Source organism: Struthio camelus, unplaced genomic scaffold (assembly GCF_040807025.1).
Source record: "Struthio camelus isolate bStrCam1 unplaced genomic scaffold, bStrCam1.hap1 HAP1_SCAFFOLD_55, whole genome shotgun sequence".
NCBI classification, from domain to species: domain Eukaryota; kingdom Metazoa; phylum Chordata; class Aves; order Struthioniformes; family Struthionidae; genus Struthio; species Struthio camelus.
The window spans coordinates 260,167-271,053 of record NW_027182752.1 but is presented as its reverse complement, the minus strand read 5'-3'; positions in this window follow the sequence as shown (position 1 = coordinate 271,053).

Here is a 10,887-nt window from a genome sequence, read left to right as displayed (position 1 = left end):
ACTGTTCTTGGTACGCAGGTGATGGAGGAGAGTGGCTGCTCAGGGCAGAAACTGTGCCTGAGGACCAGCGTAAGTGGGAGGAGGGGAGGAAGGCGAGGAGGGAAGTGCTTCTGAGGCAGGGAAATGCATGCTAAGCACAACTAGGTTGTTCCATTGGTGCTGGTTGTGGTGGCTGTTCTTGACAGGCAGGTGTGTGAGGAGAGTGGCTGCTCGAGTGGGCAAGTGTGAGGAGATCTGGCATAGGTTGGAGGAGAGGAGGAAGGCGAGCTAGGCCCTTGTTGTGAGTGTGGCCTAGCAATGTGAAGGTGCCGTGGGCTGAGGCATTGTGCCACCTTGTAGCCACTTTGAATGGTGAGGAAGGTGTTGGAGGAGGGTGGCAACAATGATGGGCAAGTATGAGGAGGGCAGTCGTAAGTTGGAGTAGGAGAAGAGAATGAGGAAAGGAATGCTTGTGGGAGAGCCGTGTGCATGGCAGGGCCAAAAAAGTGGGTGTATTGCTGCTCGGCATTGGGACCTGTGCATGGTAGGCAGGTGTTGGAGGAGAGTGACTGCTGTAGTGGGAAAGTGTGAGGAGGGCATTCGTAAGGTGGAGGAGGGGAGGAAAACGAGCTAGGCCCTTGTTCTGAGTGTGGCCTAAGCATCTGAAAGTGCCATGGGTTGAGGCATTGCAGTGCCTTGTGGCCGTTTTGAGTGGTGCGGAAGTGGTTGTAGGAGGATGGCAAGGCTGGTGGGCAAGTGTGAGGAGGGCAGTGGTAATTTGGAGGAGGTGAGGGAAAGGAGGACGGAGGACTTGTGGGGAGAGCCGTGTGCATGGCAGGGCCAAAAGGGTGGACGCAATGGTTGTCCCCGTGTGGGCCTGTGCGTGGTAGGCAGGTGTTGGAGGAGAGTGACTGCTCTAGTGGGAAAGTGTGAGGAGGGCAGTGGTAAGTTGGAGGAGGGTAGGGAAAGGAGGAGGGGAGTGCTTTTGAGAGGGCCGTGTGCACGGCAGGGCCAAAAGGGAGGGCACCTTGCCGCTCTTTGTGTGTCCCATACCTGGTAGGCAGGTGTTGGGGGAGCGTGGCTGCTCTAGTGGGAAAGTGTGAGGAGGGCAGTCGTAAGTTGGAGGAGGGGAGGGAAAGGAGGATGGAGGACTTGTGGGGAGAGCCGTGTGCATGGCAGGGCCAAAAGGGTGGACGCAGTGGTGCTCCCCGTGTGGGCCTGTGCGTGGTAGGCAGGTGTTGGAGGAGAGTGGCTGCTCTAGTGGGAAAGTGTGAGGAGGGCAGTGGTATGTGGGAGGAGGGTAGGGAAAGGAGGAGGGGAGTGCTTGTGAGAGAGCCGTACGCATTGCAGGGCCTAAAAGGAGGACGCAGTGGTGCTTGCTGTCTGGGGCTGTGTAGGGTAGGCAGGTGTTGGAGGAGAGTGGCTGTTCTAGGTGGAAAGTGTGAGGAGAGCAGTTGTAAGTGGGAGGAGGACAGGGATAAGAGGAGGGGAATTCTTTTGGGAGAGCCGTGTGCATGGCAGGACCAAAAGGGTGGACGCAATGGTGCTCCACGTGTGGGCCTGTGCATGGTAGGCAGGAGTTGGAGGAGAGTGACTGCTCTAGTGGGAAAGTGTGAGGAGCACAGTCGTAAGCTGGATGAGGGTAGGGAAAGGAGCATGGGAGTGCTTGTGGGCAAGCTGTGTGCATGGCAGAGCCCAAAAGGGTAGACGCAATGGTACTGCCGGTGTGGGCCTGTGCGTGGTAGGCAGGTGTTGGAGGAGAGTGGCTGCTCTAGTGGGAGAGTGTGAGGAGGGCAGTGGTAAGTGGGAGGAGGTGAGGGGAAGGAGGACGGGAGTGCTTGTGGGCGAACCATATGCATGGCAGGGCCAAAAGGGTGGAGGAAATGGTACTCGCCATGTGCGCCTGTGCATGGCAGGCTGGTGTTGGAGGAGAGTGGCTGCTCCAGTCCGAAAGTGTGAGGAGGGCAGTCCTAGGTTGGAGGAGGGTAGGGAAAGGAGGACGGGAGTGGTTGTTGGAGAGCCGTATGCATGGCAGTGCCAAAAGGGGGGAAGCAACGGTGCTCCCGGTGTGGGCAAGTGCATGGTAGGCAGGTGTTGGAGGAGGGTGGCTGCCCTAGTGGGAAAGTGTGAGGAGGTCAGTGCTAGGTTGGAAGACTGTAGGGAAAGGAGGATGGGAGTGCTTGTGGGAGAGCCGTGTGGATGGCAGGGCCAAAAGGGTGGACGCAGTGGTGCTCCCCGTGTGGGCCTGTGCCTGGTAGGCAGGTGTTGGAGGAGGGTGGCTGCTCTAGTGGGAAAGTGTGAGGAGGGCAGTCGTAGGTTGGAGGAGGGTAGGGAAAGGAGGGCGGGACAGCTTGTGGGAGAGCCGTGTGGATGGCAGGGCCAAAAGGGTGGGCGCAATGGTGCTCCCCTTGTTGGTCTGTTCTTGGTAGGCAGGGGTTGGAGGAGAGTGGCTGCTCTAGTGGGAAAGTGTGAGGAGGGCAGTCATAAGTTGGAGGAGGGGAGGAAAGCGAGCTAGTCACTTGTTGTGAGTGTGGCCTAAGCATGTGACGGTCCCATGGTTTCAGGCACTGCGCCGCCTTGTGGCTGTTTTGAGTGGTTTAAAAGGGGTTGTAGGAGGATGGCAATGCTGGTGGGCAAGTGTGAGGAGGGCAGTTGTAAGATGGAGAAGGAGAGGAAAAGGAGGAGGGGAGTGCTTGTGGGAGAGCTGTCTGCATGGCAGGGCCAAAAGGGAGGGCTCCTTCCTTCTCTTTGTGGCGGCCTGTGCATGGCAGGAAGGTGAGATTGCCAGGCTATTCTCGGAGACTGTGCAGCTCCAGGAGTCCCCAGCCCCCACTGCAGCAGAGGTGTCAGAGGGCTCAGCACCGTGTGTAAAGGTGCATCATAACACTGTTGAAGAGGGCTGGAAGCTGGTGACCTCTCGTAGAAGGAGAAAGGCTCTTGCTCCTCCTCAAGACTTACCCTCGAAGAACAAGTTTAGCGCCCTGCAAGCTGAGGAGGAGCTGGGCATGGCTCCAAGGGAGGCAACTGGCCTGGCAGACCCTGTGCCGTGCAGGAAGCCCCGGAAGAAGCGGCGAGTGATTGTTGTGGGTGACTGCCTGCTGCAGGGGACAGAGGCACCTCTCTGCCGACCTGACCTCTTGTCCAGAGAGGTTTGCTGCCTGCCAGGGGCTCGAATAAGAGAGGTCATGGAAAGACTGCCAAGGCTTGTCCATGCATCAGACTACTACCCTCTGCTGCTCTTCCATGTGGGCACTAACAACACAAAAGGCAAACTGGAAACCATCAAACGGGACTTCAGAGCTCTGGGAATGGTGGTGAAGTGTCTGGGAGCCCAGGTCGTTTTCTCCTCAATCTTGCCTGTGAGGGGAAAGGATGGGAGGAGGAGTAGACGAGTTTTCCAAGTTAACAGCTGGCTGCGCCGCTGGTGTTGGCTTTGTTTTCTATGACCATGGGACCCTGTTTGAAGATCAACAGCTGATGGGGAGCGATGGGATCCACCTTACCAAGCGGGGCACGCGCGTCTTTGCCAACAGATTGGCCAGCCTGGTAAGGAGGGCTTTAAACTAGGCAAGATGGGGGAAGGGGAGTGGTATAGTGGCAGGAGAGTCAGTAAAACACCGCTCAAGTCAGGATGCCTCCAGCGGGTGCATACAGCCAGGGGAGACAGCATGGGACATGGCTATGGAGGATCCTCTTGCACCTCTCCTGGGAAGCTTGCATGCTTGACTGGCTCTCTGGAATGCCTGTATAGCAATGCGCGCAGCATGGGGAATAAACAGGAAGAGTTAGAGGTCTGTGCGCGGTTGCAGGGCCATGATCTCATTGCAGTTACAGAGACACGGTGGGATAGTTCACATGACTGGAATGCTGTCATGGATGGCTATGTGCTTTTTAGGAAAGACAGGCCAGGAAGGCGAGGTGGTGGAGTTGCTCTTTATGTGAGGGAGCAGCTAGAATGTATGGAGCTCTGCCTCGGGGTGGATGAAGAGCAAGTTGAGAGCCTATGGGTAAGGATTAAAGGGCAGGGTAACATGGGTGACACTGTTGTGGGGGTCTACTACAGGCCACCTGACCAGGAGGAAGTCATCGATGAGGCCTTCTACCGACAGCTGGAAGTAGCCTCACGATCACAGGCCCTGGTTCTCATGGGAGACTTCACCACCCTGACATCTGTTGGCAAGACAGCACAGCTAGGCACAAACAGTCGAGGAGGTTCCTGCAGAGGATTGATGATAATTTCTTGACTCAGGTGGTGGAGACGCCAACGAGGAGAGGTGCAATGCTAGACCTTGTCCTAACGAACAAAGAAGGTCTAGTTGGAGAGGTGAAGGTTGGGGGCAGCCTTGGCTGCAGTGACCATGAGATGGTGGAGTTGAGGATCCTACGAGGAGGGAGCAGGGCAATAAGTAGGATTGCAACGCTGGACTTGAGGAGAGCTAACTTTGGCCTCTTGAGGGACCTACTTAGGGGAATCTCATGGGGTAGGGCCCTAGAAGGAAGAGGGGTCCAAGAAAGCTGGTTAATATTCAAGCGTCACCTCCTCCAGGCTCAAGATCGGTGCATCCCTCTGAGGAAGAAGTCGAGCAAAGCGGATTCAGCAGGAGACCTGCATGGATGAGCAAGGAACTCCTGACAAAACTCCAGCAGAAGAAGGAAGTGTACAGAATGTGGAAAAGGGGACAGGCCACTTGGGAGGAATACAGGGACGTTGTCAGAGTGTGCAGGGATGCGACAAGGAAGGCTAAGGCCCAGCTGGAATTAAATCTGGCAAGGGACGTCAAGGACAACAAGAAGGGGTTTTTCAAATACATCAATAACAAAAGGAAGACTAGGGAAAACATGGGCCCACTGCTGAATGGGGTGGGTGCCCTGGTGACGAAGGATACAGAGAAGGCAGAGTTGCTGAATGCCTTCTTTGCTTCAGTCTTTCCTGCTAAGGCCAGTCCTGAGGAATTCCAGACACTGGAGACCAGGGAGGAAGTCTGGAGAAAGGAAGACTCTCCCTTGGTGGAGGAGGATCAGGTTAGAGATCTTTTGTCCAAACTGGACATCCATAAATCCATGGGCCCCGATGGGATGCACCCACGAGTGCTGAGGGAGCTGGCGGATGTTATCGCTAGGCCACTCTCCATCCTCTTGGAAAGGTCCTGGAGATCAGGAGAGGTGCCTGAGGACTGGAAGAAAGCCAGTGTCACGCCAGTCTTCCAGAAGGGCAAGAAGGAGGAGCCAGGAAACTCCAGGCCTGTCAGCCTCCCCTCCATCCCTGGAAAGGTGATGGAACAGCTCCTCCTGGAGGTCCTCACTAAGCATGTGGAGGACAAGAAGGTGATAAGGAGTAGGCAGCATGGATTCATCCAAGGGAAATGATGCTTGACCAATCTGATAGCCTTCTATGACGGGATGACTGGCTGGGTAGATGAGGGGAGAGCAGTGGATGTTGTCTGCCTGGACTTCAGCAAGGCTTTTGACACTGTCTCCCATCACATCCTCCTAGATAAGCTCAGGAAGTGTGGGCTAGATGAGTGGACAGTGAGGTGGCTTGAGAACTGGCTGGATGGCCGAGCTCAGAGGGTTGTGGTGAATGGCGCAGAGTCAAGTTGGAGGCCTGTGGCTAGTGGTGTCCCCCAGGGCTCAGTCCTGGGTCCAGTCTTGTTCAATGTATTCCTCAATGACCTGGAGGAAGGGACAGAGTGCACCCTCAGCAAGTTTGCTGATGGTACTAAACTGGGGGGAGGGGCTAACACACCAGAAGACTGTGCTGCCATTCAGAGGGACCTGGACAGGCTGGAGAGGTGGGCGGAGAGGAACCTCCTGAAGTTCAACAAAGGCAAGTGCAAGGTCCTGCATCTAGGCAGGAATAATCCCATGCACCAGGACAGGCTGGGGGTTGACCTGCTGCAAAGTGGCTCTGCAGGGAAGGACCTGGGAGTGCTGGTGGACAACAAGTTAAACATGAGGCAGCAGTGTGCCCTTGTGGCCAAGAAGGCCCATGGTATGCTGGGGTGCATTAGGCAGAGTGTTGCCAGCAGGTGGAGGGAGGTGATCCTGCCCCTCTCCTCAGCCCTGGGGAGGCCTCACCTGGAGTACTGTGTCCAGTTCTGGGCTCCCCAGTACAAGAGAGACATGGCACTCCTGGAGAGAGTCCAGCGGAGGGCTACCAAGATGATTAGAGGGCTGGAGCACCTCTCCTGTGAAGAAAGACTGCAAGAGCTGGGCCTGTTCAGCCTGGGGAAGAGAAGATTGAGAGGCGATCTCATCAACGTGTACAAGTATCTGAAGGGGGAGTGTCAAGAGGATGAGGCCAGCCTCTTCTCCGTGGTGCCCAGCGACAGGACAAGAGGCAATGGGCACAAACTGAACCACAGGCAGCTCCATCTGAACCTGAGGAAAAACTTCTTCCCTGTGAGAGTGACAGAGCATTGGAACAGGTTGCCCAGAGAGGTAGTGGAGTCTCCTTCGCTGGAGATATTCAAAAGCCGTCTGGATGTGATCCTGGGCAATATGCTCTAGGTGACCCTGCTTGAGCAGGGAGGTTGGACAAGATGATCTCCAGAGGTCCCTTCCAACCTAAACCATTCTGTGATTCTGTGATTCTGTGTTGGAGGAGAGTGGCTGCTCTAGAGGGAAAGTGTGAGGAGGGCAGTGGTAACTGGGAGGAGGGTAGGGAAAGGAGGAGGGGAGTGCTTGTGGGAGAGCCGTGTGCATGGCAGGGCCAAAAAGGTGGGCGACCGCCTTGCAGCTCTTTGTGGGGGTCTGTGCATGTTAGTCAGGTGTGGGAGGAGGGTTGCTGTTCTGGTGGGAAGGTGTGAGGAGGGGAGGAAAGCAAGCTAGGCCCTTGTGAGTGTGGCCTAGACCATGTGAAGGTGGAATGGGATGAGGCATTGCGCCGCGTGGTGGCCGTGTGGAGTGGTAAGGAAGGGGTTGGAGGAGGGTGGCCAGGCAGGTGGTCCAGTGTGAGGAGGTCAGTGGTGATTTGGAGGAGGTGAGGGAAAGGAGGCCGGGAGTGGTTGTGGGAGAGGCGTGTGGAGGCCGGGGGAAAAGGGTGTGGGCCTTGGTGCTGTTTGTGGGGACCTGTGCATGTTAGTCAGGTGTGGGAGGAGGGTGGGTGCTCTGGTGGGAAGGTGTGAGGAGGGGACGAAAGCGAGCTAGGCCCTTGTTGTGAGTGTGGCCTAGACCATGTGAAGGTGGAATGGGATGAGGCATTGCGCCGCGTGGTGGCCGTGTGGAGTGGTTAGGAAGGGGTTGGAGGAGGGTGGCCAGGCAGGTGGTCAAGTGTGAGGAGGTCATTGGTGATTTGGAGGAGGTGAGGGAAAGGAGGACGGGAGTGGTAGTGGGAGAGCCATGTGCATGGCAGGGCCAAAAAGGTAGGCGCCTTGCAGCTCTTTGTGGGGACCTGTGCATGTTAGTCAGGTGTGGGAGGAGGGTGGGTGCTCTGGTGGGAAGGTGTGAGGAGGGGAGGAAAGCGAGCTAGGCCCTTGTTGTGAGTGTGGCCTAGACCATGTCAAGGTGACATGGGATGAGGCCTTGCGCCACCTGGTCTCTGTGTGGAATGGTTAGGAAGGGGTTGGAGGAGGGTGGCCAGGCAGGTGGGCAAGTGTGAGGAGGTCAGTGGTGATTTGGAGGAGGTGAGGGAAAGGAGGACCGGAGTGGTTGTGGGAGAGACGTGTAGATTGCCTGGCAAAAATGGTGGGGGCCTTGTTGCTGTTTGTGGGGACCTGTGCATGTTAGTCAGGTGTGGGAGGAGGGTGGGTGCTCTGGTGGGAAGGTGTGAGGAGGGGAGGAAAGCGAGCTAGGCCCTTGTTGTGAGTGTGGCCGAAGCATGTGAAGGTGGAATGCGATGAGGCATTGCGCCGCGTGGTGGCCGTGTGGAGTGGTTAGGAAGGGGTTGGAGGAGGGTGGCCAGGCGGGTGGTCAAGTGTGAGGAGGTCATTGGTGATTTGGAGGAGGTGAGGGAAAGGAGGCCGGGAGTGGTTGTGGGAGAGGTGTATGGATGGTAGGGCGAAAGGAGTGGGGGCCTAGTCCTCCTTGCGGGGACCTGTGCATGTTAGTCAGGTGTGGGAGGAGGGTGGCTGCTCTGGTGGGAAGGTGTGAGGAGGGGAGGAAAGCGAGCTAGGCCCTTGTTGTGAGTGTGGCCTAGACCATGTGAAGGTGGAATGGGATGAGGCATTGCGCCACCTGTTGGCCGTGTGTAGTGGTTAGGAAGGGGTTGGAGGAGGGTGGCCAGGCGGGTGGGCAAGTGTGAGGAGGTCAGTGGTGATTTGGCGGAGGTGAGGGAAAGGAGGCCGGGAGTGGTTGTGGGAGAGGCGTGTGGACGGCCGGGGGAAAAGGGTTTGGGCCTTGTTGCTGTTTGTGGGGACCTGTGCATGTTAGTCAGGTGTGGGAGGAGGGTGGGTGCTCTGGTGGGAAGGTGTGAGGAGGGGAGGAAAGCGAGCTAGGCCCTTGTTGTGAGTGTGGCCTAGACCATGTGAAGGTGGAATGGGATGAGGCATTGCGCCACCTGTTGGCCGTGTGTAGTGGTTAGGAAGGGGTTGGAGGAGGGTGGCCAGGCGGGTGGGCAAGTGTGAGGAGGTCAGTGGTGATTTGGCGGAGGTGAGGGAAAGGAGGCCGGGAGTGGTTGTGGGAGAGGCGTGTGGACGGCCGGGGGAAAAGGGTTTGGGCCTTGTTGCTGTTTGTGGGGGTCTGTGCATGTTAGTCAGGTGTGGGAGGAGGGTGGGTGCTCTGGTGGGAAGGTGTGAGGAGGGGAGGAAAGCGAGCTAGGCCCTTGTTGTGAGTGTGGCCTAGACCATGTGAAGGTGGAATGGGATGAGGCATTGCGCCGCCTGGTGGCCGTGTGGAATGGTTAGGAAGGGGTTGGAGGAGGGTGGCCAGGCGGGTGGGCAAGTGTGAGGAGGTCATTGGTGATTTGGAGGAGGTGAGGGAAAGGAGGACGGGAGTGGTAGTGGGAGAGCCGTGTGCATGGCAGGGCCAAAAAGGTGGGCGCCCGCCTTGCAGCTCTTTGTGGGGACCTGTGCATGTTAGTCAGGTGTGGGAGGAGGGTGGGAAAGCGAGCTAGGCCCTTGTTGTGAGTGTGGCCGAAGCATGTGAAGGTGGAATGGGATGAGGCATTGCGCCGCGTGGTGGCCGTGTGTAGTGGTTAGGAAAAGGTTGGAGGAGGGTGGCCAGGCGGGTGGTCAAGTGTGAGGAGGTCATTGGTGATTTGGCGGAGGTGAGGGAAAGGAGGCCGGGAGTGGTAGTGGGAGAGCCGTGTGCATGGCAGGGCCAAAAAGGTGGGCGCCTTGCAGCTCTTTGTGGGGGTCTGTGCATGTTAGTCAGGTGTGGGAGGAGGGTGGGTGCTCTGGTGGGAAGGTGTGAGAAGGGGAGGAAAGCGAGCTAGGCGCTTATGAGTGTGGCCTAGACCATGTGAAGGTGGAATGGGATGAGGCATTGCGCCGCCTGGTGGCCGTGTGGAGTGGTAAGTAAGGAGTTGGAGGAGGGTGGCCAGGCAGGTGGGCAAGTGTGAGGAGGTCATTGGTGATTTGGAGGAGGTGAGGGAAAGGAGGACGGGAGTGGTAGTGGGAGAGCCGTGTGCATGGCAGGGCCAAAAAGGTGGGCGCCTTGCAGCTCTTTGCGGGGACCTGTGCATGTTAGTCAGGTGTGGGAGGAGGGTGGGTGCTCTGGTGGGAAGGTGTGAGAAGGGGAGGAAAGCGTGCTAGGCGCTTATGAGTGTGGCCTAGACCATGTGAAGGTGGAATGGGATGAGGCATTGCGCCGCCTGGTGGCCGTGTGGAGTGGTAAGGAAGGGGTTGGAGGAGGGTGGCCAGGCAGGTGGTCAAGTGTGAGGAGGTCATTGGTGATTTGGAGGAGGTGAGGGAAAGGAGGACGGGAGTGGTAGTGGGAGAGCCGTGTGCATGGCAGGGCCAAAAAGGTGGGCGCCTTGCAGCTCTTTGTGGGGGTCTGTGCATGTTAGTCAGGTGTGGGAGGAGGGTGGGTGCTCTGGTGGGAAGGTGTGAGGAGGGGAGGAAAGCGAGCTAGGCCCTTGTTGTGAGTGTGGCCGAAGCATGTGAAGTTGAAATGGGATGAGGCATTGCACCGCCTGGTGGCCGTGTGGAGTGGTTAGGAAGGGTTTGGAGGAGGGTGGCCAGGCGGGTGGGCAAGTGTGAGGAGGTCATTGGTGATTTGGAGGAGGTGAGGGAAAGGAGGACGGGAGTGGTAGTGGGAGAGCCGTGTGCGTAGCAGGGCCAAAAAGGTGGGCGCCCGCCTTGCAGCTCTTTGTGGGGACCTGTGCATGTTAGTCAGGTGTGGGAGGAGGGTGGGTGCTCTGGTGGGAAGGTGTGAGGAGGGGAGGAAAGCGAGCTAGGCCCTTGTTGTGAGTGTGGCCGAAGCATGTGAAGGTGGAATGGGATGAGGCATTGCGCCGCCTGGTGGCGGTGTGGAGTGGTTAGGAAGGGGTTGGAGGAGGGTGGCCAGGCAGGTGGTCAAGTGTGAGGAGGTCATTGGTGATTTGGAGGAGGTGAGGGAAAGGAGGACGGGAGTGGTTGTGGGAGAGGTGTATGGATGGTAGGGCGAAAGGAGTGGGGGCCTAGTCCTCCTTGCAGGGACCTGTGCATGTTAGTCAGGTGTGGGAGGAGGGTGGGTGCTCTGGTGGGAAGGTGTGAGGAGGGGAGGAAAGCGAGCTAGGCCCTTGTTGTGAGTGTGGCCTAGACCATGTGAAGGTGGAATGGGATGAGGCATTGCGCCGCCTGGTGGCCGTGTGGAGTGGTTAGGAAGGGGTTGGAGGAGGGTGGCCAGGCGGGTGGGCAAGTGTGAGGAGGTCTTTGGTGATTTGGAGGAGGTGAGGGAAAGGAGGCCGGGAGTGGTAGTGGGAGAGCCGTGTGCATGGCAGGGCCAAAAAGGTGGGCGCCTTGCAGCTCTTTGTGGGGACCTGTGCAT